A 23,895-nucleotide genomic window follows, 5' to 3' on the forward strand; every position below is an offset into this window, starting at 1 on the left:
GAGGAACACATGTCAATCTTAACCACTAGGTCAAAGACTCTCCCCCCTCCCCAAATACGGTTTTGCTGGGCAGATCTAGGACAGGGGGAGGAGGGTTACACTGTGGTATCATGGAGGCTACAGGAACTTGAGAGCACCATGTACCAGTTACAGAACTGCTGAGAGTTACAAAGAAGTGGTGCCCAGTTTGCAAAGCCAAGCTCAGCAGTTAACCCACTTTGGGTTTGTAACTCTCTATCCTACATTCCGGGGAGGCTTAGTATCACAGCTGCACCAAGGTTAACCTAAGTCTTCATGAAGACACACCACGGTCATTTCTCACAGCCATTGCTGCTGCTTTCTTAGGCTCTTTAGCAGGAAGTGGGATTGGAAGAGGAACAGTTGGGACTTCCACTGGTGCTCTGATAAAGGATCTTGTTTGACAGGCAGAGAAGTTAAACCAGCTGCATCACAAGGCTGGCCAAGAATTTGAATTCTTAATAGAAGCCCAGGGGCCGACGCTGTGGTGTAGCAGGTAAAGGCGCCACCTGCAGTGCCGGCATCCCATATGGGCGCTGGATCGAGTCCTGACTGCTCCTCTTCCCATCCAGCTCTCTGCTATGGCCTGGGAGGGCAGTGGAAGATGGCCCAAGTGCTTGGGCCCTGCACCCACATGGGAGACCCGGAGGAAGCTCCTGGCTCCTGGCTTCAGATCAGCACAGCCCCGGCTGTTGCAGTCTATTGGGGAGTGAACCAGCAGATGGGAAAGTTTCTCTCTCACTTTCTCTGTCTCTCTCTCTCTGCCTCTCCTCTGTATAACTCTTTCAAATAAATAAATAAATAAAAATCTTTTTTAAAAAATAAATAGAAGCCCTCACAGTCACTTGGCGAAAGAACAATTCCGGATTTTCCCTCTAAAACATTCTTTCGCACTGTGGCATCGTCCTCCAGAGTCGCTGAGGCCAAACCCAGAGTCGCTGAGGCCAAACCCAGAGGCGGTACTTGCCCGCCCTTCTCCCTCCGCCATTTCCTCAACGCTCAAGCCCTCCAACCACCAAGAAAATGCGTCCCGCACTACATCTCACCATTGCTTGCCCGGCCTGAGCACCACGGAGCATTCCCTGCGATGCGGTCGTCCTTTTTCCTCGTCTTTATTTTTTTGATTGGTTGGGGCTCTTCCTCACCGTCCAATCAGAGTGAGTCTCCCAGAAGCCATCGCGCAAATACTGCAGCTATAAAAGGGGGCCTTGCGCTTCCCGCGCTTGCGCCATTTTTTCCACGAGGCCCAGCTTTTCTGCCCTTTTCCCTCGGATTGTCGTGTTACCTGACGGCCGTCAGGGGCTCCAGCCCCGATCGGCGAGCGAGGGGCAGCGGCGGACGCCGGCGGGAAGGGCGGGCCCGCGGCCGTGCGCCAGGTGAGGGCGCGGGTTCGGCCAGGCCGAGAGCTCTCCCGCGTCCGCGCGGCGCCGGCTCCTCAGGCCTGGCGAGTCCCGGTGTCCGCGGCCGGAGCGGCGCCGTCGGCCCTGACCCCGTCCCGGAGCGGGAGCCGGGAAGGGAGAGCGAGGACCCGGCGTCCGCGTGGCTCCTCTCGGTCAGCCCCGGCCGGGCAGGGCTCCTGCGGAGACGCCGCCCGGCGGCCTCGGCCTCTGAGGAGGGAGCGGCGCGGCCGCGCGGCCCCTCGTGGCCCGGGGTCCCGGCGGTGCCCGCGGGGCGCGGACGCTGAGGGGTCGGGAGGAGGCGCCTCCGGGGCGGATGGTGGGGGACCCCCGCTGGGCGGGGCGGGGTGGGGGTCACGATGCCCGCCCCGTGCTGGGAATCCTCTCCTTCGGGTGTGTCTGGTGTAGTGTCCGGGGTTCACGGCTCTACTTCGGACTCGTTTTCACTTCAGGGTAACAAATCCCAGCCGCCCTCCCCTCTCTGCGGAGGGCACGTTCCAGGACCCCCAAGCGACCCCTGAGGACGCAGCTCGTATGGAACCCTGTGTAAACCATGAGTTTTTAAATGTACATCACGCAAGGTGCATTCGTGAGTTACCCGCAGTGCAGGTCAGGTGTTTAGACGAGAGGTTCCGATGCTGGTTCCGAGGTCCATGTCTCATATTGCAGTACCCGAGTTTGCGACCCGGCTCTGGCTTCCGACTCTGCCCACTAATGCGTAGCTTGGGAAACAGCAATGACCGATGGATCGTGTCATTGAGCGGCTGCTGCCCACGTGGTAGACCCTGATGGCATTTTTGGCTCCACACACGTGGGTAGTGAGCCAGCAGATGCGAAGTGTGGCTCTGTTTCTCAAGTAAAATTAAATAAATAAATAAGGGGCATTAGAGGTTTAAAGCACCAATCTCCTTATAAATATGGGACAGTTGTTATAACTGGTGAAGTGAAAGTAGTGACATTGTTGTAGAGGGAGAAAATAGATTACTTTTATTTGGAGCTGCAATAGTTTGTTGGTTCCTAAAACCAATGGGTTATTTCTACCCTTTATAGCTTAAGAAAGCCATATTACTGTGTGTCTGAGCATGTTAGCCGTTTTTGCATACTTCCTCAGTGAATAAGGAGACTGAAGTTTCTGTTTTTACATTCATAAGCTAACGTTGTCTCTTTACAATGCGTGTTTCGTGAAATGATCTTAGAACTGAGTGATAGGGAAGAAGGTGATGGATATGAGTGATTTCCTCGTGTGAATGAAAGAGGGATGTTATTGATATGATATGGAAGTTTTCCTTGTTGTGTTGTGATTAGTAAGCAGATGCAGTGTATAGTGTTAATTCACAGGTTAGACTCTGTTAGGATGGTAGTAGGTTTGGACCGTGAGAATGATGTCTTTTTTGTGAACAGCCACCTGATTAAATTAATGATTGGTGCTGAGGCTGAGTTAGTTAGGTTTGCCAGGGTTCATCATGCTGCTGCTAGAGGTGAAACTGTTTTGTAGTCCTTGGGCAAATCGTGAAGTTTGCCTGTGAATAGAGTTTGCAAGACAAAATAATATTGCTGATGTTAGGCCATGGGCCAGTGTTAGAGCTGTAGCTCCTGTAAATCTTCGTGATGTTTGAATAAGGACAGTCACAATCACCAGTGTTAATGTGGCTCACTAATGAAAAAGTGGTTAGTGATGCTAGATGTGTTTGACAGAGCGAGATGGCGCTGGTTAGGGGTTTCCTCACAGGGCTCCTCTGGGCAGTGAGAAGGCTCTCTGCTCTGTTTAAGGGATTTCAGATTGTAGGCACTCATGCTATGCTGTAGCCTCCTAGTTTTAACAGTGTGACTGCAAGGCATATTGATCTGGCAATAGTGGCCTCTACATGGGCTTCTGGTAATCACAGGTGAAGACCATACAGGGACATTTTTGCTTTTTACTATCAAAGTTATTATGCATGGTTTCCATTTAAATGCTATTTAGTTTCCTCATTGGGTAATAGTTACTTGGGTTGAAATTACTGTTGATGAAAAGTATCTAGAACAAAATTACTTCTGTGCCTGTGAATGTCATAATTAAGAATGCCTATAGATTAATATTTAAATATAGCTTTCTTTCATGGAAGTGGTCCTTTAGAAAGGGGATACTCACTAGGATTATTAAGGGAAGCTGTGAGGTGGTATCAAGAGGAGGGTCAGAGAAGAGGCTGGTGAGAGACTGCTTATTTTATAATAGATTTATTTATAATAAATAGGATTATGAGGTAGTGTATAAGCTCTGTGTTTATGTTGATTCAGAGTATAATGTTTTTGTGTACATTGTTATGGGAATAAGTGTAATTGTAAATTATATAATTCATAGGAGAAGGGTTAAGTTTGTACATTATCTGACCGTAAGTGTTGGATGCTATTAACTGTGTTTGGCGCACAGTGGCTTCATAGGCTAAAAATACTAGTAGGCAATGAATATACATGATATGATAAAATGAGCATTCAGGATTACAAGGATTCCTAAAGTGAATGCATATAATATTGTGCCTTATAAAACACAAAAGTGACCATGTATCAGTATACTGATGATATTCCTAGTAAGGATGCAATATATGCTAAAATATTTATACAGATTTGAAGGCATATTGGTGATAATAGAATACCTTAACCTAATGGAGGGTGCAGGGCCCAAACACTTGGACGATCTTCTACTGCTTTCCCAGGCCAGAAGCAGAGAGCTGGATCAAAAGAGGAGCGGCCAGGACATGAACTGGCACCCATATGGGATGCCAGCATAGCAAGCAGAGGCTTAGCCTTCTGTGCCACAACCCCTGCAGGATTCCTTCTGTTGTTAATTCAGGATTTTACATAAGCTGGCTCTTCAAGTGTGTGATGTGATGTGGGCACTGTGTAGTATTCAAGTTTGTGACAGTTAAATTACTGAGACTTCTTGTTCTGAGGCAAAAACTTCTCAAATAACACAAATTATTACTATAATAGCTCTTAATGAAATAAATGACCCTGTTGATGATGCAGTATTTCTTGTTGAAATTTCATCAGGAAAGTTGGAGTATTATTGTTGTATGCCCAATTATGCAAGAAAAATATTGATTTATTATACAAATATAATTAAGTAAATTGTAGCTCAGGTAGACTCAAGTGTATATCCTGAAAATAGTAAAAGTCAGTATGTGACTCCTCCTGCGATTGTGAATGCAGATCTACAGACAAGACACAGTGGAAATGTGGTGTGGCACAGTATGCATCGTGAAGAACGGTGTCTAGGAATGAGTTGGCTAGAGCAATGCCTTGGCCATCTAACAGTAAATAGAAAGATAAAACCCAAGGCTCACAGTATGGGTGGGATCATTCGATATTACCTCCATATGAGTGTAACTAAAGAGGAGCCAGGAGCCTCTTCCAGGTCTCCAGTGCAGGTGCACAGTTCCAAGACCTGGGCCGTCTTCCACTGCTTTCAGGCTCTAGCAGAGATCTGTATTGGAAGTGGAGCAGCTGGGACTCGAACTGGAACCCATATGGGATGCTGGTGCTGCAGGCTGGGGCTTTAAGTTGCTGTGCCACAATGCCGGTCCCAGGAGGATTATATTTGTAAATAATAGTGATCCTACAAATGGTTGGGATATAGTAAGTGATTTAATATTAACTATCATGATGAAATTGATGGCTTCAAAAATTGATGAGACACCTGCCAGGTGAAGTGCAAAGATTGTAAATCTACTAAAGCTCGTGCGTGTGCTAGATTTTTGGCTGCAGATGGCTAAACTGTCTATCCTGTTCCACACCAGCTTCTATAGAAAAAGCAAGTAGTAATGAAAATGAAGGGAGTAATAATACAAAGCAGATTATCTACTTGAGGAAATGTTGTATCTGGGGCTCTGGGCATTGTAAATGGGGACAGTGTTGGTGTATTTGAGTCAAATGTAAAGATTTGACTTAGATAGCATTTAGTGTTTATATTTTCATATGCTTTCTAGTGGAATAAGATGGGTTTTACCACATGTCCAAGTTCTTTGAAAGTGGGTCTTGGATTGTGGTGGGCTTACACATCCTTTGTGACTTTGGAGATATGCCATTCTCAGTATGGGCTTGTGTCGCTCCCCCACTCACGGAGGAATGACACTGGGCACTGTTCTCTTTCCCAGGTCCTTCCCGGATTTGCTGCCGCTCCCCCGCCTCCGCGGAGGAGCGGCACCCCCACTGCTCCCTCGCTTTTGCTCTCCGACCGCATGTTGTCTCTCTCCCCCTTTTATAGTCCTCTCCCACCAATCCGTGCTCTGCTGCCCACGTGCTGAGCACACTGCTTTCTTCCAAACAGGGGTTGGGTCAGGAATCAGTTAATTAATGAAGCAGCTGTGTAAGATTTGTTTACTCTCTCTCAGCGCCATATGGTGGGAGATCAGACGCATAGAGTTAGTCTTAATAGTCTCAGTGGTCTAGTCTAGTCTTGGTAGTCTCAGTACTTATTTCGCCATGTTGCGGGAGACAGGCCCTGCTCCCCACAGGCTTGTGGTTATGTGTGCAGATTATAGGTGGAAATGTGTGGTTGTACTTGGTTGAGTGTCTGTTCTGCATTGACCAATGTGTCTCTCCTTCTGACAATACTACATGGGTTTTATTAGTTAATAGAAAAGTGTTGACATGGAAGGCACTTAATTCCCATTTTTTGAAATTGCTTCAGTTACTTTAGTGTCTCTCTCCACATATGATTTTTTAAAAAGATTTATTTTATTTATTTGAAAGAGTTACAGAGAGAAAGAGGTAGAGACCCGGGGGTGGGGAATCTTCCATCTGCTGGTTCACTCCCCTGATGGTCTCAATGGTTGAAGCTGAGCCGATCCGAAGCCAGGAGCTTCTCCCAGGTCTCCCGTGTGGGTGCAAGGGCCCAAGGATTTAGACCATCTTCCACTGCTTTCCCAGGCACATTAGCAGGGAGCTGGATCAGAAGTGGAATATCTGGGGCTCAAACCAGTGCCCATATGGGATACCAGCACTGCAGGCCAGGGCTTTAACTCACTGTGTGCCACAGCACTGGCCCCCACATGTGATTTTTTAAAAAATAAATGTGCATACCATTTTTCAACCAGGGAAGCTATGTAACTTGCTTTTTGCATTTACTATTTCATCACTCGTGATTTCCTCACTCAAACACAAGTTGAACTGCAGATCCATAGTATTGTGTGTACGGACGTACAGGAATTTATTTAAGGTGCCCTCTCTCACTGAATGTCTGAAATCCCCACCTCTCAGATTTTCTCATTTTTTTAAGGGAAAAGGTTTATTGTCATGTGGGGGAAACCTGACAGGCAGAGGGGAGAGGGCAAGAGAGTAAGCGAGAGAAAGAAGTCAAGAGAGAGATCAAGAGAGAGAGCACGTGTGCAGGAAGCGTGTCCTATTAAACCTTTGCAGGGGGCTGGGAAATAGCAGCGAATCCTATTGGAGTGGGGGTGGAGCTGACACCTGTGGTTGGGCCATTTTGTCATCTGGCTTCTAGCAGTGGTGGCGGGGGCTAGAGCTGAGGATGGTGTCCAGGGAGTAGATCGTGCCACAGATAAGACTGCACCATTTTACTAACCGCCCCCCCTTTTTATAAAGCAGGTGTTGTATGGGATCACATCAGCCCCCAAAGTCCAGGAGGGTTGGAGGGATGATGATCTGTCTTTAGAGCTACTTTCTGTTGACATGGGACAACAAGTTACTCTCTGCTGGCATGGGGTGATGCCTCAAGCTGCGATCTCCTGGGTGGGGAGCCAAGTATATCCCTGTAGCAGCATTGGGTTTACCACCTGACTGGTGAAGGCTTTGGTTCGTTCCATTATCACCTCCTGTAATCACTTAAACAGACACTGTAGTATGAAAGACAGGGTGAGGATAGCAGCCAGTGGTCATAAGAGTGGCATTAACTAAGTAATGAGAGGATTTCATAGAGGAGAGGAAATGAGGGGGGAGTCTCTGGACTCTGTAAGACTGTTTGATGGATGTAGTTTTGCCTGACCTTATTGATTAATATAATAACAACACAGTTAAGGTCCATCTATTCCATAGTACCACATCGGTTAGTGAGGCAATATGGCTTTGGAGACCTTAGATGACATCAACTGAGGTCTCGATGGGCCTAGTGACCTTCTCTTGTAACTGCAAACAACAGTTGTAAAACTGTTGGAGTTGTTTGCAGTAGGTTGGTTGAGATAACATTGTGGCCAAAAGCTGCTCTGAGACCACTACTGAGGACAGAGAGGCTGCGGAGCTGATCCCAACCAAGACTGGGAGAAAGGTCGCTCAATTCTTGTGGGTAGAGGGCCTTGTCTGTAGAAAAATTCTGGGGGCTGGCGCTATGGTGCAGCGGGTTAAAGCCCTGGCCTAAATCGCTGACATCCCATATGGGCGCCGGTTCTAGTCTCGGCTGCTCCTCTTCTGATCCAGCTCTCTGCTGTGGCCTGGGAAAGCAGTAGAAGATGGCCCAAGTCCTTGGGCCCCTGCACAGCATGCGAGACCCGGAAGAAGCTCCTAGCTCCTGGCTTCGGATTGGCAGAGCTCCAGCCATTGAGGTCATCTGGGGCGTGAACCAGAAGATGGAAGACCCCTCTCTCTGTCTCTAGATTTATCTGTAACTCTGTATTTCAAATAAATAAAATCTTTAAAAAAAGAAAAATTCTGAACAATTATACAACATTAAGTGGGGGAGAGGACCATCAATGCATATGGTTGGAGTGGAGCCATTGATGTAAGAGTAGAGGCTGTGATTACAAAGGAATGAGTCCCCAAGTGGGCTAGACAGGGTCTAAAATAAAGGACAAAGTCATTATTAGGGGACCCAAGAAAGCTGCTGTCTAAACCATGAACAAGTTTTTTGATTGAGAGGCAAATAGAAACTGACAGAAGGGGCCTGATAATAGTCAGGTGGGCTTTAAGGCCTTGCCAGTTATGAGGCCCAGACCTATCTGTCTCTTCACATGGGGTACATCCCAAGGGAGGTGTGAACCTCCTTGGGGAAGGCACCCTGTTGACTTCCCTTATGTAGCTGGCCTGAGAGGAGAGCTGGCCAGGGAAAAGCAGGTGGCATCTCTAACAGGAAATTTGCAGTTCTTTCTGCAATGTTACTGACCCTACTTGGCCGTCCCCTCAGCAGCAGTGGTTAGTTTGGAAGCTGGGTCGAGTGAAGGGCTCTTCAGCTTAGAGCCAACAAAGTCTGCAGCTCTGATCTGGGCGTCCTTTGACTCCAGGGCAGATCCATTTCCGGTGACCCGACTGTTTGCTGGCAGAGCTGCCAGGGCTCTTCATAAGCTGAAGCCCTGGCTTTCCATATAAACCAGCGCATGACTGGGCTGTTGTCTCCTTGATGGCAGATCACTGTGTAGAGCAGCCTTAATTGGCCTGCCGCCTATCTTTACAGTGCTTCTGCTGCCTAGCTTTCTCTTCCTCTGTTTTTTTTTTTTTTTTTTTTTTTTTTTTTTTAAAGCAGGCCAGAGGGAATTTTTAAGAGGATGCAAGTCAAAGGGGTGCTCAAATCCCATCTCTGATCTTTGATGGTCTAAATTAGAAGTCTATGGTAGGATTTTAAAAAACATTTATCCCTTTTAGGTCTGGTAATACAAGATCATTAGACTTTTTATCTTTGGACATTTGTATCTGTAGTATTTTATATTATCATAACTTAAAATTTAGCACCACTTCACATCTTGACAGTACCTGTAATATAATCAAATTGCCTGATTAGTTGGTGTCTCTACAAGATGAGAGACAGATATCCTTTGATATTTCCAGGGGCCCAAATGGAAATATCAAAGTCCAGAGAATTTGGAACTTTGATTTTTTGAATACCTGTCAAGGATGCCAAGAAGGCTTAAAATATCTGGTTGAAATAGGATCTCTTAACATCATGACATAATATAGACCAGATTTGATCACTGTTACAAGGTGATTACTCAGATGTTTTAGAGTAAACATATATTTAAACAAACCAAAACTCTTAATAAAAAACTCAGTTGTAAAACAATTCGAACCTAACAAAGATATTAAGAGAGCACAATAGATTACTTCAATGGAACACAAAATCTGTGTCTTTGGTCATTCCAAAAATCAGAAATAAAATGTTAAATTTAAGAGCCAGTGCATGGAGGCCAGCGCCGCGGCTCACTAGGCTAATCCTCCGCCTAGCGGTGCCGGCACACCGGGTTCTAGTCCCGGTTGGGGCGCCGGATTCTGTCCCGGTTGCCCCTCTTCCAGGCCAGCTCTCTGCTGTGGCCAGGGAGTGCAGTGGAGGATGGCCCAGGTGCTTGGGCCCTGCACCCCATGGGAGACCAGGAAAAGCACCTGGCTCCTGGCTCCTGGCTCCTGCCATCGGATCAGCGCGGTGCGCCGGCCGCAGCGTGCCGGCCGCGGCGGCCATTGGAGGGTGAACCAACGGCAAAGGAAGACCTTTCTCTCTGTCTCTCTCTCTCACTGTCCACTCTGCCTGTCAAAAAAAATAATATAAAAAAATATAAGAGCCAGTGCATGGGATCATATCCAATAACTTGGAAGAGTTTTAATAGAGTCAGAACTAGGGAAGAGAGAATAGCTTACTGGAGCTGGCTTGAAAACTGAGAGTCAGCAGTTAAACAAAAATTTTTTTTAAAATTTAATTTAATAAATATAAATTTCCAAAGTACAGTTATGGATCACAATGGCTCCCCCCCATAACTTTCCTCCCACCCGCAACCCTCCCATCTCCTGCTCCCTCTCCCATTCCATTCACATCAAGATTCATTTTCAATTATCTTTATATACAGAAGATCAATTTAGTATATATTAAGTAAAGATTTCAACAGTTTGCACCCACACAGAAACACAAAGTGTAAAATACTGTTTGAATACTAGTTATAGCATTAAATCACAATGTACAACACATTAAGGACAGAGATCCTACATGAGGAATAAGTGTACAGTGACTCCTGCTGTTGACTTAACAAATTGACACTCTTGTTTATGGCATCAGTAATCACCCTAAGCTCTTGTCATGAGTTGCTAAGGCTATGGAAGCATTTTGAGTTTGCCGACTCTGATCTTATTTAGACCAGGTCATAGTCAAAGTGGAAGTTCTCTCCTCCCTTCAGAGAAAGGTACCTCCTTCTTTGATGGCCCATTCTTTCCACTGGGATCTCACTCGCAGAGATCTTTCCTTTAGTTGTTGTTGTTGTTGTTGTTGTTTTGCCAGAGTGTCTTGGCTTTCCCTGCCTAAAATACTCCCATGGGCTCTTCAGCCAGATCCAAATGCCTTAAGGGTTGATTCTGAGGCCAGAGTGCTTAAACAAAACTATTAAAAGGAGATGCTACAGGTTCTAAACAGATTTTTAAGATAATTTCAAAATATTATAAAAACCTCCTTGCTTTAACAGAAGATCAGATTCTAGTTCCATGTCAAATAATAGTTTTTGCTTTCCACCTGCTGATTTCCTTGATTTATATTTTGAAATAACCCTTTAGAAATCTCCAGTTAAGACAACATTTTCAAAATAAGATAACATATCATATTCTAACCTTACTGTCAAGCAATGTTGGACTATTTTCATAGACAATTTATGAAAACATGTTAGCAAACTCAAGTAGTTTTTGCATAGAATATAAGGTGCTAAGTTTACATTTAGACACATTTATCTCATTTGCTTTACCCAATTTACATTTAGCAATTACACTTGGATGACTGAAATTGCTGATATTATACCATACCTCTATCTGAATTATGGTCAAAATTACATTCACATGGAATTCTACTCCTTTTATAAAACCATCTATAAATCAGTTGCATTAAACCAGAGACTGAAAAAATCCACATTTACCCATTGCTGTTTCATTGGAAACTTGTTAAAACCAAATTGCAAACCAAGATGCGCAAGTTACAAAGCAACTATTTTTTTAAAAATTTATTTATTTATGTATTTATTTTGACAGGCAGAATGGACAGTGAGAGAGAGAGACTGAGAGAAAGATCTTCCTTTTCCGTTGGTTCACCCCCAATGGCCACTGCGGCCAGCACGCAGCGGCCGTCGCACCATGCTGATCTGAAGCCAGGAGCCAGGTGCTTCTCCTGGTCTCTCATGCGGGTGCCTTGGGCCATCCTCCACTGCCCTCCTGGGCCACAGCAGAGAGCTGGACTGGAAGAGGGGCAACCGGGACAGAATCTGGTGCCCCAACTGGGACTAGAATCCTGGGTGCTGGCACTGCAGGTGGAGGATTAGCCTATTGAGCCGTGGCGCCGGCCACAACTATTTTTTTAAAGGCAGTAATCTTCCTAGATTCAAAGAGAGAAATTCTTGTAAACCCAATGTCCATTTACAGTTGAACCAAATTCTAATGCATGAGATTGTTATTTACCAAAGACATTTTTTTAGATTCCAATTGGATTTGAGTCTACTTTTCTTTTTACCCAAGAAAGACCTTAGGCCAGTGATGCCCTGGTCAACAGTCAGCCACTCGGGACTGCCTCTGAATCAAAAGTTCAGGCAGCTGCTAGACAGGTCCCAAGGGTGACTGTGGGCTGGGGCCGATGTGCCAGGGACAAGAAGTCATTATGTTAGATTTAATGGGGCAGAATATCCATAAGAGTAGATGGACACCCCTCCAGAGATTCCTAAGGAGGAAATCTGATAGGTGACAGAGCAAGGGGCAGTTAGGGAAAAGGAGATATGTCTGGAAATAGTAATTAACCTGGTGAGCTGGCTGGTTTGCAGGTCTGGTAGTGTTGATCTTTATTTCATGTGGGTTGGGAGAGATATATCTAGGAAATGCTCACTCCTGGGACCAGGAAATCGAGTTTGTAGGAATTGAGGAGACCTGGTGAGGTCAGCTTGAAATTCAGTTACAAGGCGAGGACAAAACCCACCAAAAGACCTGATTATCCTGTCTGACTTGCTCATGATAAAACAAAAGAGCTATCAAAAGGGTGGGATAGGTGACAGGAGAACTCAGGAGGTTGGAATCGCCACTGCCTTGCTATTCTTATGGTAAAATTGGAACAGGAGCTGGAGGGGTGAAGCCCCTTGGAGAATGAGAGCTGGAGGGTGATGGCATGGAGACAAGCCCACTCCCAAACTTGCCTTTGCTTCTCTGGGAGTAGGGTGTTAGGGAGGATAATAGATTAGGCAGGGGGAGTAGACTTTGGACAAGGGCTAGTTCTGTGATAGGTGGGAATTCCTGGACAGGAGGGGGAGATACAATTGAGACAGCAAGAGCCAGAGCAGCGAATGTAAAAGAAAGGGGTTTTGGCTTTTTAGTGAGCTTTGGAGGTTCAGAGAACTTGAGCCAGAGGAGGTTTAGACTGAGATAGGAGAAAGCTTGGACATAGGAAATCTTCCACTTTTCCGAATGCTCACAGATGGAGACCTTGAACTGGTTGTCGAGGTAGCAGACTAACAAGAGGAGGATTAACTAGAACATGGGAAGAAGCTCTCCTGGTGACCCGTAGAGTCAGACTGGCCGATGTTGGGGATCCCTGAGATCATGGCCATCTGACGGAAGGATATGGGAACAGAGGGTGGCGTCGTTACCCATGCACCCATGGGAACCAAGGACATAACTCGTAGAAAGGAAACAGGGGGTTGAGTCGTCACCCATACCTGCTATTGGCTGGACACAGAGTCTGTAGAGGCATGAGGCCGTAGGAGTTGTGGTGCCTGGTACCAGGACTTTGGGGTGAAGTTGCATAGAACCATAACCTGTAGAGTCTAAATGACAGGATTCTTCTTCCTCCCTGTCTTACCTTGGAAATTTGGAGGGCTGGTGTGTGGATGGAGATTGCAGAGTGTTCAGAGGTGAGGGAAGTCCGGGGTTGAGTTTTGTGGTTGGCAGAAATCCAGGATCCCAAAGCAGCTCACATCCCCGAGACGAAAGCAAGGTTGAGGGCAGAGTCTGGCCCCAGGTTTTGGAGCCAATGAAAGGTCACCACAAAACACACCAAACACCAGAGTAAGGGAAAATGTTTATTGTCAGGTGGGGGAAACCCGACAGGCTGGAGGAGAGGGCAAGAGAGATCAAGAAAGAGAGAGCAGATTTTCTCATTATAGTAGGTAATGCTGAAACCAGTATCTTTTAAACATTTATTTAAAGAAGCCCAGAGTGAACCAACGGCAAAAAAAGATCTTTCTCTCTGTCTCTCTCTCTCTCTCTCTCACTCTCACTGTCCACTCTGCCTGTCAAAAATAATAAAGAATAAAAAACATAAAATAAAGTAAAATAAAAGTGAAAAAAAATAAAGAAGCCCAGAAATTACACGTGTTTCTAGGGCACCACTTAATGGGCAGGCAGCATCCTTTGCGTATGTGCATTCGCACAGATGATCCCCATAGCGTTGGCTGTTTTCACGCTGCTTCTGTGTTATGTTTAAACTTCAAGTGGTCATGGTCATTTGTCATTTCCCTTTTGTCCTCTAGGCTTTGTTTTATTCCTGAAAGCCCTTCTCCAGTCGGGAATGCCAGGATCACACTGGTGCTGAGAGTCCTGGGTTTTCAATGTGGGAGGCCTAAGACACATGGTTTCTAGTTGTTTCTCAATGAGTCAGTGAGCCCGTCCTCTAGGTAGCTACATTGGCCTCTAGGACAAGGGAGTTATAGGTAGAGCCAGCTCTGTAATAGGGCATAGTGTTCAGGGTCTGGGCCTGGCTTCTGTAAGTCCCCAAACATCCTCCTTGAAGTCCATTCCTGGTAGGGTTGTCCGTCCAGCCTGATGCCATGATGTGTACTCTCTCCATGGTGAACTGAGAGCACAGTGTGAGGGAATGTTCTTAGAGGTCAGCTGCTGCCAGACCCATTGGTTGAGATTCTAAGCTCTGACTCTAAGCAGTTGAGATTCTAAGCTCTGACTTAACTAAAAGATGGGTTTTCCTTCTTGTGGACATCTTTGGAAAGAGCGTTCAGCTCCCTAATGGGCTACCTGTTGCCATAGGTAGTTCAGTGACATGTCCCTGGTGATTGGTGTTGCCATGGACCATGGACATGGCAGTGAAGGGATTTCCTGGGTGTGTATGCCCTCAATATTGCCAATGCTGGAGGGGAGGGCCAAATGGCCTTTAGACAAAGGAAGTGAATGTGTGGTTGTGTGTGCTTTGCTGTGTATCTAACTTATTTGTACATGTACACTTTCTTGTTATACTCTCATGCATGTGGGATCAGATATTTTTCTATTTTATTTATTCCTGTGATGTACATGTTTGTATATATTTGTGTTTGTATACATTTGTAGAAATAATGATGTTAATGCATTCTTTTCTCCTAGGGAGTTGAAGCATCCTGGTTGCAAGAATACAGGTAAAGGAACCATTTTCTGTATGTTTATAGAGTGGTACAAGTAGTCAGACAGTTAAGAATATATCTTTAAGAGTTTGTTCAATGTTTATGTACATTTTCATAAGTGTATACAGGCCAGGATTTCTACAAGAGCACTATTTTAGCTATGAATACCATACAGAACAGAACCTGCCAATCATGGGCCAGAAATGTGCAACCCTGCCTGGGTTGAGGTCATAGGAGCCCTTGGCTGACCATCGCCTTTCCTGTACGAGAGTGTGGGGGCCATAAACATCCAAGGAGACCCTCGGAAGTCCCACGTTATCCTCAGGGCACTCTCACGTGGCAGACCTGTGCCACCAGCCTTATGTCACCAGAACTCAGGTCTTCATGGACTACCTCCAAGTCAGCCTCAGAACATAGCTCTCTGTGTGAGGAAATTCTCCACAGAGAGGGCTAGCTTCAGTTCTGTTGGCATCTGAGTTGCTCAGACTCGTGGCTGATTCAAAGGATGTGTTTTTCTTTTGATGGAAAGAGTGGCCATCTTTCCACCAAGATTCAGATCCATGTTGTCATGGCTGTTTTGGTAGAAAGGCCCTGGTGATTGGTGTGCACTAAGGGGCCCTGGAATGGGCAGTGAAGGGCCTCCAGGTGTGTTATACCCCAAGCTTGCCAGTGAGACGTGGAGGGCCTAATGCCTGGACAATTAGATTATATAGACTATACGTGTGTCTATGTGTCTATGTGTGTCAGATTGTGTGTGCTCCCCAGTGTTGTGTGTGTAGTTATTTGTATATGTACATTGTCTTGTTATAGAATCATGGATTTAATACTCATGGATTTATTTCTCTGTTACTTACTTTGGAAACATATGTTTGCATGTATTTTTGAGTATATACAGCTCTAGAAATAATGGCCATAGAACATTCCTCCCTTCTACAGTGTCAGATTATCCCATATAGCTCCACAGTTAAAGGAACCACTGTCTGTTCTGTAGACTAATAGGAGTACATACACAGTTATGTACACTTCCTCCGCAGTTTGTTCAGTACATGCACACATTTACAGATGTGTGTGTAATGCGTATTTGTCTAAGAGTTTTAACTTTTCTTGTGGATATGATATGGGTTTCTACCTGTCAATGTAGAAGCAAGGGACTTCTGGAAAGATTAATGGCCTGGGGATTGGGGACTGGGGATGACCTATCGCCTTGCTCCTGTCTTCTGGCTATGTCCATGGGCAACATATATGTGCACACACGTCTAACAGTTTTTCTAAGTGTCTTGGCCTATAATTAGTGGGCCCTAAAATAGACAGTCTCCTTATGCATCCACCTTGGCTTTCAGACCAGACATCCAGCCTGTGACCTGGTGAGGGGTATCTTTCACATGGGGGTGTTGTCTGTAAAGGGTGTTGTCAGCCATGGGTCCTGAGCGCCTCAGGTGTGGGAGGCGTACAGCATGTGGACTCCAGGTGTTTCCAAGAGAGTCAGTGAGCTGGCCCTGCAGTTCTCCTGGGTAGTATCTCTAGGACATGCTGCTTTGGCCAGAGCTGGCTTTCCCAGAGTGTGTAGCCTTCAGGCCTGTGCCATTTCCTGGTCTCTTTGAAGTCCCCAAACAACCCCATTTTGGTTGCACTGTGACAAGACCATCCCTCCAGCCTCATGCCATCTGACCTGGTGCCTAGGTTTACTGCCTACAAGATAACCTCCCCAGAAACACGGATTAGGGGGAGAGGCCAGACTTCACCTACCCTTGTTGAACCAGGAGTCTTTTTTTTTTTTTTTTTTTTTTTTTTTTTTTTTTTTTCTGACAGGCAGAGTGGACAGTGAGAGAGAGAGACAGAGAGAGAAAGGTCTTCCTTTTGCCGTTGGTTCACCCTCCAATGGCCGCCGCTGCAGCCGGCGCACCGCGCTGATCCTGGCAGGAGCCAGGAGCCAGGTGCTTTTTCCTGGTCTCCCATGGGGTGCAGGGCACAAGCACCTGGGCCATCCTCCACTGCACTCCCTGGCCATAGCAGAGAGCTGGCCTGGAAGAGGGGCAACCGGGACAGAATCCGGCGCCCCAACCGGGACTAGAACCCGGTGTGCCGGCGCCGCAAGGTGGAGGATTAGCCTATTGAGCCACGGCGCCGGCTTGAACCAGGAGTCTTTAAGTGCCACAAGTTTTCAAAATGTGAGTTTTCTTTCTGGAAAAGAGTGGCCAACAATCCACTGATGTTGAGGTCCCTGGTTTCAGGGCTGATGCACTGACATGTCCGTGGTGATTGGTGTCATCCCATGGTCAATGGAACTATCAGCAAGGGTCTCTGGGTGTTTCTGACCCCCATGCTTTCCAGCACAGAGAGGAGGGCTCAGTGGCCCCTCTGTGAAGAGCTTGAGTGTGTGTGTCCAATTCTGTATGAGCTCTTTGGGGCTGTGTATATTAGTTTTGTAAGCCCAATGTGTTGTGAACATCAGGTATATGGATGTTACAGATTGGTTTCTATCTGTATTTGTTTCTAGGATACATGTTTTACGTATTTGTGGTGTGCACATTTGTAAATTAAAGGTTGTCCTGACTTCCTTCTTCCTTTGAGAGGGAAGCATCCTGGAAAGAAGGATTCAACTTTACAAGTAAAAAACAACTTTCTTTTTTTCTTTTTCTTTTTTTTTTTTGACAGGCAGAGTGGACAGTGAGAGGGAGAGACAGAGAGAAAGGTCTTCCTTTTGCCGTTGGTTCACCCTCCAATGGCCGCCGCGGCTGGCGCGCTGCAGCCGGTGCACCGTGCTGATCCGATGGCAGGAGCCAGGTACTTATCCTGGTCTCCCATGGGGTGCAGGGCCCAAGGACTTGGGCCATCCTCCACTGCACTCCCTGGCCACAGCAGAGAGCTGGACTGGAAGAGGGGCAACCGGGACAGAATCCGGTGCCCCAACCGGGACTAGAACCCATGTGCCGGGGCCACAAGGCGGAGGATTAGCCTAGTGAGCTGCGGTGCCGGCTACAACTTTCTTTTTTAAAAAAGATTTATTTATTTATTTGAAAGGCAGTTCTGGAGAGAGGAGAGAGAGAGAGAGAGAAATCTTATCCGCTGTTTCACTCCCGTGGTGGCTGCAACAGCCAGGACTGGGCCAGATAGAAGCCAGGAGCCAGGAGTTTCATCCAGGTCTTCCATGAGGGTGTAGGGGCCCAAGCACTTGGGCCATTTTCTGCTCTTTCCCAGGCACATTAACAGGGAGCTACATCAGAAGTGGTGCAGGGGCTGATGCTGTGGCATAGTGGTTAAAGTCACCTCTTATAGTACCTGCATCCCATATAGGTGCCCATTCAAGACCTGGCTGCTTCACTTCTGATCCAGCTTCCTACTATGGCCTGGGAAAACGGTGGAAGATGGCCCAAGATGGAAGATTCTCTCTCTCTCACTCTCTCTGCCTATGCCTATGCCTCTCTGTAACTCTGCCTATCAAATAAATAAATATATAAAAAAAAGTGGAGCAGCTGGGACTTGAACTGGCACCCATATGGGATGCAAGCACCACAGGCAGAAACTTTACCCACTACACCGTAGTGAGCCCCCAAATTTTATTTTTCAAAGCATAGAGGTATTTATAAAGTTATATATGTGTCTTTAAACATTCATTCAGTACTTTCACACATTTCCTTAAATACATCAAGGGAGGAATGTGTCCAAAAAGGTTACTTTTGCTACATATCCCTTGCAGCACTCAAATTCCCATTAATGAACCAGGAGTCGTCCGGAAATCTCGTTGACATGAGATCCGGGGACTCAAGGCTGATCTAGATGCTCACTCTGTCCCTATCTCCTGATCTTAGATGATGCATAGACAGCTCACATCCCTGTGCCCTCCAATAAGGGAGATAACCTACTCACCAGCAGAAGGTCCTTTATTAGACCCATTCTTGTGCTTCTACCTGTTTTTTTATGCTTTATCCTCAGCCTCTGGTGTGGGGGTTTGTTGTCTCCCACATGTCCCATTCGAATAGCCAGTAAACCAGCCACAGGTCCATAATGCCCCTCCAAGCACATGAGAGGCTTAACAGGAGTGGTTTCCAGGTGTTTCCAGGAAGTTACTTCTCTGGCCTCCTGCTCACTGTGTCTGAGGCTGTTCCATCCACTGTTCCATCCACTGTTATCCCTTTTAGACTTGCTGACTCTGAACTATCTGCACCATGCACAAGTGCATCAGGAGGCCAGCCCAGCGCCTCCTCTGCATGCCATGCCTATGTTTCTGAAGTCACAGGTGCACACCATGCCATCCATGAATCCTGCCAACCGGTGCCTGGACAGTTTGGGGAGAGATCACCTGTGCATGCTTGTAGGGTATCAGAGGCTTGAAGAGCTTGTATGATATTAATCTTGTCTTTTGCTAACAAGCGATGCCATGTGTATGTGTTTGTGTGTGGGGGGCAGGGCTAAGATGCAGCTGTGGGGGTCAGTGTTGTGGCACAGCAGGTTATCCTGTCACCTGGAATGCCGGTATCCCATATGGCCACCAGTTTATGACCGGCTGCTCCACCTCCCACCCAGCACCTTGCTAATGCACTTGGAAAAGCAGTGGAAGATGGCCCAAGTGCCTGGGCCCCTGCACCCACGTGGGAGATCCAGATGAAGCTTCTAGCTTCTGCCTTTGGCCTGACCCAATCCCAGCTGTTATGGCCATTTGGAGAGTGAACCACCAGTAGATGGAGGATCTCTCTCTCTCTCTCTCTCTCTCTCTCTCTCTCTCTGTGTGTGTGTGTGTGTGTGTGTTTCTCTCTCTCTGACTCTGCCTTTCAAATAAATAAATAAATAAATAAATCTTGAAAAGGAAAGATGCAGCTGTGGGCCTGGCTCAGCCATTCCACCAATGGGTGTCCCTGGACAGTGAGCAGTAGGACATCCCCAGGCTCCAGGGAGCCAGAGTTCATTCATGAACTCCTGGTTTGTGAGTATAAGATCATCATTTTATTTTCCAAGCCACCCATCCTATAGTGTGTGTGTGTTCTGGTGTGTGTGTGTGTGTGTGTGTGTGTGTGTGTATAAATCTTTATTTGCTCAGGAATTGAATTCATGACATTATATGGATGACAGGTTTTTTTTTCCTGTACATTAAATTTTATATATCAGCAAAGAAAATTCAAAGAGTACTTTTGCTTAGAGAGTTTATTTCCAAGGTAGTGTATTTAAGGACAACAAGGGCAAATCAGTAAGGATGATCCTTGGCCATTCTGTGTCAAACACAAGAGATTGTGGTAAGCCAGCTGTTTATGCTTGAACTTGGCAAAACTCATTTCTGCTGGAGTTGTGGACCTAGGTGAACCTGATCTTGCATGTACCTGTTTGATAGTCTAAGGGATTCAAAATGCATAGCACTCACTAACTAAACCTAACTAACTAAAAAACATTTTGGTAACTGAAACCAAATTTTTCTGAAATAAGACTGATGTAAAAGTAAAGTGAAAATTACTAATTCTAAACTCAAATGCCACAAATATAAATAAAAAAGCTCCTAAATTTTGTGATTCAAAGAAACCAAAAAACTAAAACTTAATGATCCTATGAATGAAATGGTGACCGATAAAGACAGGCTAACCAGTCACTCAGAGAAAAGAATTTTGTAGACATCATAGAAAGTAACTGCATAATCTCAGAAATTCTGATACTGACTCTTCATAGAAAGGGATTTTATAAATCTAGATTTGCAAAGTTGGGGGCCATTGTTTCCTTATATAACAGGCCTTCCTATGGAGTAGCAATAATCCAGTTAAGCTGAAAAAGGGGTTTTCAGAGGGGAATCTCATATGGAATAATGGTAAATTGCAGAGCCAAGAAATCAGGTGTCATGTTTTTCAGCATTGCACAAAAGCAACTGAGAGAAGCTATGTGAAGTAAGACAAGTCTTTCTGAATCCTATTGCTCATGCAGAATTCCCAAAACCGAATTTTCTATTAAAAGGAACAAAACCAGAATCTTGGTGGCAATATGCCCATCCCCATATAAAAGTACTAGAGGGAGGAATCAGTAATAAAGAGAGAGAAAGTACTCTCTGATACATGAAAACACTTCCATCTTTGTGTAATTTGTGTTCTCGGTGGGGTAGTTTTCAGGATGAGGGAGACATGGTTGAGACAATGATACCAAGCATGGAAGGACATGATACTAAGAATCAGGGAAGCTCAGAAATGAATGGGCAGACTCAGGAAAGAAGGAGGAAAACAGGAAAAACTAACATCACCCGTGAAATGCAAACCAGAAGAAACACAAACAGATCTGTGCCTTTCAGGAAACAGAAGGTGAGAGAGGACATATACAGAATAGGAGCTTGACCAAAGATTTCAGAAGATGAGAGAGGAATACCAGAAGTTGAATACCTGCATGTGTATGAATGAGATTGCTGGAAGAGGAAAAACCAATGCAATGATCTAAAGCTAATAATTATAATTCAGACTGTTTCCGGAAATGACAATATGCTCTCAAACTCCTCCTTCACAGAAAACTGGGTCATACTTTGAGTGAGTGAAGCCATTTATAGTCTAGTAAAATCTGGGAATTATATGAAAAATATTCAGAGATCTAGAATACAGGGATGAGTAACATAGAAGGGAATGAAAATGATCCAGCTGGTCTGGGTTGGGAGGAAAAAGAAGACAATATTTAAGATGCTCAAGAAGAGCCAAGAACTTTGTGCCATCCAAGCTGCCATTAGGTGAAAAATAACATTGGCATCCAAGTCTTTGTGAGAGATCTTGGGTGAGATGAACCACATGATCCCTTCCAGAGGAAGGAACAGACATGAGACAAAAACCCTAGAAAGTCATTACTGTAAGGACAGATTTTAACAGCCAACCTGGCAGTGACTTTGTTCAGTGAAGACCAAATGAGATTCCTCTCGAGGGAGTGATGATGGTAGTACTCCCTAGGGTGACTGCTCTCTGATCATTTTAAGTTCTGCCTTTGCTAAAGGTGTTTTCTTATGATGTATTTATTTTACAGAAAAGCATGTAAAGATCAACTAGTACTAGGTGAAAGAATTTAATATAAAGCTCGCAGAGGACTGGTGAGGAGGGCCGTGGCTGCTGTTGTGTCTCCTCCTGTGTGGTTCAAGCTTCCGATGGTGTGGGAAGCTCCAGCTCCTCTGGGTCCAAGGACTCCACACTGCAGACTTCCGAGCAGCTGAAGATGTCTGCAAGAAAGACACAGGAGCAGGGGTCAGTGGGGAGGACAGGGATGAGGCTGGGGTGGGGACAGTGGGATGGGTGTGCAGCTCTCAGAAGGCTCCTGTGCCCTGGGAGGTAACCGTAGGTCCTGAACTCCACAGCAGTCAGGGCCATGGGGCACTGAGGCCCATCTGGATGGGGTGTGGATGTCCTACAATTGTGAATTCCCCTAGGCACTCACCTGGGCAGCCTTCATGGGACTGGCTACTTTGGCAGTGAACCTGATGCACGGGAAGGGGGAGGTCTCTTGGCCCCTGGGATTACAAATCCAAGGCCCACTCCCCTGGGTCTTGTGAGGAGCAGGAGGTCTGATGACACAGAATGGGAGTCCTGACCTTGCCCACTCAGTCCTTACCCCACAGGTCTGGGGCCTGTGAGCTGCATGTTAATCATGGACAACTGCACAGAGCCTTTGGTTTCCTTCCCTAATCTTGTAGAAGTTCTTTCTATCCTCCCTGTAAAAGTCATCTCAGAGATTTTATTGGCAAAGAATTATTCTGTGGCATTAAAACCCCACCATTATTGCTTTAGTATATTTTGGCATGGAACATGTGATGGAAGACTTTCTTTTGAAGACATACAGCCAATGTGTATTTGTAATTGAAGTATAGATTAGAGCACAAATGAGAAGAACAGAGGGGCTTGGGGCCCTGCTCCTGCCAATCTTCGAAGTGAGCTTTGCCTTGAATTGCTGGCAAGTGTTTGAATTTTTTTTTTTAGTTTTTTTTTTTTTTTTGACAGGCAGAGAGAAAGGGGCAGAGAGAAAGGTCTTCCTTTTCCGTTGGTTCACCCCTCAATGGCCACTGTGGCCGGTGCACTGCTGCCAGCGTACCACACTGATCTGAAGCCAGGAGCCAGGTGTTCCCTCGTGGTCTCCCATGCAGGTGCAGGGCCCAAGGACTTGGGCCATCCTCCACTGCACTCCTGGGCCATAGCAGAGAGCTGTACTGGACGAGGAGCAACTGGGACAGAATCCAGCTCTCCGACCGGGACTAGAACCCTGGGTGCTGGCGCTGCAGGCGGAGGATTAGCCTATTGAGCCATGGCGCCAGCCCAAGTGTTTGAATTTGACAGGTACATAGGAAATTTTATACCCAGAAAAATAAAGCAATCAACATATAAAAAAGGCTCTAAGAAAGTAGCCTGAGGTCCCCAAAAGGCCTGGAGCTCTTGTGTTCTGTGCTGGCTCCTATTTGGTGTCAGCATGGGCTGGGTACCCACAAGGATACAAAAGTGGGTGCAGTGGGCTCTCTTCCTGGTGTGAAAAGGACACCCATAGGTACCTCTCTCTGTCTCGCCCTCTTCCTAATCGTCCTGAGTTTGAAGAGGTCAGGGACAACCCCTAGTATCTCCCCACACCTGTGAAGCTGCCTGTTGACTTTGGGCTGGGCAGGTAGGGATGCACCCTGTAGTGGGAGATGTTCAACAGCTCTGGGGGCTCTCCCCAGAAACAACACAACTAACATCCCCCTCCGAAGTCATTTGCATGCCAATCCTGCTAGCAACTCCAGCCTTTCCTTCAGATGAAGCAGATACTGGGGGCTCAGCCTGGGAGCCCTAAGGGCTGCCATGGAATGGGGATGTGTCCCTGGAACCACCTCTGGGTGCATCTTTCACTCACCTGCGTGGATCCTGAACATCCATTCATCACTCTCCAGGTCAGGCTCGACGGCAGCCTCTTCACCTCTGGGCTCCAGTTTGTTGGCTTCCCTGAGGTGTCACAAAGAATGTGAAGCAATGGAGTCCATGTGCCCTTACTTCCCTGACCCCCGTCTACCTGCTCTAAACTCACATTTCCTGATCTTGATCGAGGTCCTCCATGTCCTGTAGACTTTCAGGGTAGTTAACGTCAAGGGAACATGTGGACAGCTGGAAGGAGACAAGTATGTTTTCTGAACCAGGTGTTAAGGAAAAGCCCTGTCCTGGGGGACATGGAGGCCAGAGTCAGACTTCCCTGGAGTCCTCCCTCCACTGACACTGGGACCCTGCCTGCCTGTCCCCGGCCAAGTTCCCTGTGTGGGACAGTTGGGTTCC

The 23,895-nt window shown here is 46.3% G+C and overlaps 1 long non-coding RNA gene across 1 annotated transcript in view; it reads left to right on the plus strand.

The window, feature by feature from the left end:
* The first annotated feature begins 868 nt into the window (after positions 1-868).
* Positions 869-23,895, plus strand: part of LOC138846238 (uncharacterized) — a 33,347-nt gene continuing 10,320 nt past the window's right edge. Inside the window, exons 1-2 of the long non-coding RNA XR_011383709.1 lie at positions 869-1,394; positions 14,652-14,683. This is a non-coding gene — a long non-coding RNA (uncharacterized lncRNA). The remainder of the gene's footprint in view (positions 1,395-14,651; positions 14,684-23,895) is intronic.

The sequence above is a fragment of the Oryctolagus cuniculus genome, chromosome 17, assembly GCF_964237555.1.
Source record: "Oryctolagus cuniculus chromosome 17, mOryCun1.1, whole genome shotgun sequence".
In the NCBI taxonomy this organism is placed as follows: Eukaryota; Metazoa; Chordata; class Mammalia; order Lagomorpha; family Leporidae; genus Oryctolagus; species Oryctolagus cuniculus.